We start from the raw sequence: 3,918 nt of genomic DNA on the forward strand, positions 1-3,918 counted from the left end.
GTCTGTCACTAACGCCCCACCTTCAGGAGTTTGAAGCTCGTCACAGTCATTCAATCCTTGAATCCTACTCAGAATACCACAGACAAGGTTTAGACCTTTCAGATTCTCTTGAATGCCCCCATCAATTCTAGCTTATACCATGAAGATTCTGATTAAGGAATCCAAGAGATAAACATTCAAGCCTTGTTTGCTTGTAGAACGGAGGTGGCTGTCAGGCACGCGTTCATAAGTGAGAATGATGATGAGCGTCACATAATCATCACATTCATCATGTTCTTGGGTACGAATGAATATCTTAGAACAAGAATAAGCTGAATTGAATAGAAGAACAATAGTAGTTACATTAATACTCGAGGTACAGCAGAGCTCCACACCTTAATCTATGGTGTGTAGAAACTCCACCGTTGAAAATACATAAGAACAAGGTCTAGGCATGGCCAAATGGCCAGCCTCCCAAAGAGGGTTCAATCATAAAAACATGATCAAAAGATCTCCCTAAATACAATAGCAAAAGGTCCTATTTGTAGAGAACTAGTAGCTTAGGGTTTACAAAGATGAGTAAATGACATAAAAATCCACTTCCGGCCCACTTGGTGTGTGCTTGGGCTGAGCATTGAAGCTTTCATGAGTAGAGACTTTTCTTGGAGTTAAACGCCAGCTTTTGTGCCAGTTTGGGCGTTTAACTCCCCTCCTTGTGCCAGTTCCGGCGTTTTACGCTAGAATTCTTGAGCTGACTTGGAACGCCTGTTTGAGCCATCAAATCTCGGGCAAAGTATGGACTATTATACATTGCTGGAAATCCCAGAATGTCTACTTTCCAACGCAATTGAGATCGCACCAATTGGGCTTCTGTAGCTCCATAAAATCCACTTAGAATGCAGGGAGGTCAGAATCCAACAGCATCTGCAGTCCTTTTCAGCCTCTGAATCAGATTTTTGCTCAGGTCCCTCAATTTCAGCCAGAAAATACCTGAAATCACAGAAAACACACAAACTCATAGTAAAGTCCAGAAAAGTGAATTTTAAATAAAAACTAATAAAAATGTAATAAAACTAACTAAAACATACTAAAAACATACTAAAAACAATGCCAAAAAGCGTATAAATTATCCGCTCATCAGAGGTACATTCTACTTCTGAAATTGCTGAGAAGATGGCCGGGATCTGTAGTGGCATCGTACAAAGTGATATCCGGGAGTTTAAAGTCTTTTAAAATTTTGGTCTTCATGATCTCCTTGGTAAATGGATCTTGGTCCTTGCAGGAGCTATCCTCATGAGAGGATCGATTAGCTTTGGCCTTGAGATCGGCTTCGAGTTTTAGGAGTTTGTCCTCCAATTCCCGGCGTCGCCTTATTTCCCTTTGTAAGTCTTTCTCCGCCTCTCATTGACATAGGGCTTCTTCTTCAAGTTGTTTTAAATGGTCCTGAAGCGCCTGATGCAAGTGCATATGTGCTTTATTAGTTAGTTAGTTTAGTTAGTTTTAGCTTAATTTCACTCATTTTCTCTAAATAAACAAGTCCTTTTATGAGTTTTGTTTCCATGCATGATGATATCAAGGAACATGTTAATTCTAGCCAAATTCATGCAAATGTTTTAAGGAATGCATATATGAATGAGTATGAATGAATCTCATGAAATTTATTGCATGAATTGGTAAAACTTTGAAGCTATTTCCCTTTGTGATAATAGGTGATGAGACAAGGAAGCATGGAAGCAAGAATGATGCAAGCTGGGCAAGAAGTTGGCGTTGCCAACTTGGAATTGGCGTTGCCAACGCCACACACACTCACACCAAGCAAGCTTGGCAACCCTGGAGGCAACCAAGGCAAGAAGTTGGCGTTGCCAACTTGGAATTGGCGTTGCCAACGCCACACACACTCACACCAAGCAAGCTTGGCAACCCTGGAGGCAACCAAGGCAAGAAGTTGGCGTTGCCAACTTGGAATTGGCGTTGCCAACGCCACACACACTCACACCAAGCAAGCTTGGCAACCCTGGAGGCAACCAAGGCAAGAAGTTGGCGTTGCCAACTTAGAATTGGCGTTGCCAACGCCATACACACTCACACCAAGCAAGCTTGGCAGCCCTGGAAGCAAGGTTGGCGTTGCCAACTCTAGAACCAAGTTGCCAACGCCACAACACAAGCAAGTTTGGCAGCCCTGGAAGCAAAGTTGGCGTTGCCAACTCTAGAACCAAGTTGCCAACGCCACACACAAGCCACAAGCAAGCAAACTTGGCCCTGGAAGCAAGGTTGGCGTTGCCAACTCTAGAACCAAGTTGCCAACGCCACACACAAGCCACAAGCAAGCAAACTTGGCCCTGGAAGCAAGGTTGGCGTTGCCAACTCTAGAACCAAGTTGCCAACGCCACACACAAGCCACAAGCAAGCAAACTTGGCCCTGGAAGCAAGGTTGGCGTTGCCAACTCTAGAACCAAGTTGCCAACGCCACACACAAGCCACAAGCAAGGAACTTGGCCCTGGATTTGGAGCCTCGAGCACGTTGCCAGCCTAGAGATGAGGGGCGTTTTTGAAGACAACGCAGGCTAACAACGCCAAACAATCAAGCTTGGCCCTGGAAGAAAAGGAGCTGGCGTTGCCAACTCAAGATGGGCGTTGCCAACGCCACACAACCAAGCAACAAATGAAGCCATGGAAAAAAAGGAGCTGGCGTTGCCAACTCAAGATGGGCGTTGCCAACGCCACACAACCAAGCAACAAATGAAGCCATGGAAAAAAAGGAGCTGGCGTTGCCAACTCAAGATGGGCGTTGCCAACGCCACACAACCAAGCAACAAATGAAGCCATGGAAAAAAAGGAGCTGGCGTTGCCAACTCAAGATGGGCGTTGCCAACGCCACACAACCAAGCAACAAATGAAGCCATGGAAAAAAAGGAGCTGGCGTTGCCAACTCAGAAATGGCGTTGCCAACGCCACACAAGAAAGTTTGGCCAGGCACCAAATTTTGGTGCCAACCAGGCTGCCAAACGCCCATTGGCGCACCAACCAGGCTTCCAAACGCCCATTGGCGCACCAACCAGGCTGCCAAACGCCCAATGGCGCACCAACCAGCGTTCTAAACGCCCATTGGCGCACCACTCACGTTGCCAACGCTGGATGGGCGTTGCCAACGCCAAAACAAGGCAGCCTGAACATGTCCACTTCAATGGAAGATATCTTGAGCTACAGAGATCCAAATTGAGTGCTTCCAGTTGCGTTGGAAAGCTGACATTCAGAGCTTTCCAACCATATATAATAGTCTATAGTGGAGCATGAAATGGAAGCTCGAATCAGAGTCATCTTTAGGCCCCAAAAACAAGGAAATGAGGTTGAAATTCAAGAAAGCATGAATGGGCCAAGGAAGGGTGCTCGAGCACGTTGCCAACATGCTAAAGGGAAGGAGTGTTTGGCAACAACGCCAGAATGGTGAAGAAATTGTGGTGCACGTTGCCAACTTGGAAATGAATGGGCGTTATTCACAACAACTTGGCAACAACTTGGCAGCTTGACCTTACCTTCTTTGAGGAACCATAACTGGAGCTAGGAAAGTCCAATTGAGGTGATTCCAGTGGCATTAGAAAATAGACATCAAGAGCTTTCCAATGATGTATAATAGTCTATATTGAGGCTGGAGGTTGACACTCAAATTCTGGGCTACATTTAGCATGAAAGTAAAGCCAAGAAGAGGAAAAGCAAGTTGTTGGCAACAACTTGGGCTAGCAACGCCCAAGTCTCATACTTCACTCCCAGGAAAATGCCATGCACGTTGCCAACTTGCATTAAGGCCACGTTATTGACAACAACGCCAATGCCAATGGGCCAGAAGCATGATGAATGAACTCTTCCTTTCCAAGTCTAGCAACACTTCCAATTGAGCCAAGAATTCAACAATGAGAAAGCCCACATTGCTAACCCAAATTG

This window comes from Arachis duranensis, chromosome 9 (genome assembly GCF_000817695.3).
Source record: "Arachis duranensis cultivar V14167 chromosome 9, aradu.V14167.gnm2.J7QH, whole genome shotgun sequence".
Classification (NCBI taxonomy): domain Eukaryota; kingdom Viridiplantae; phylum Streptophyta; class Magnoliopsida; order Fabales; family Fabaceae; genus Arachis; species Arachis duranensis.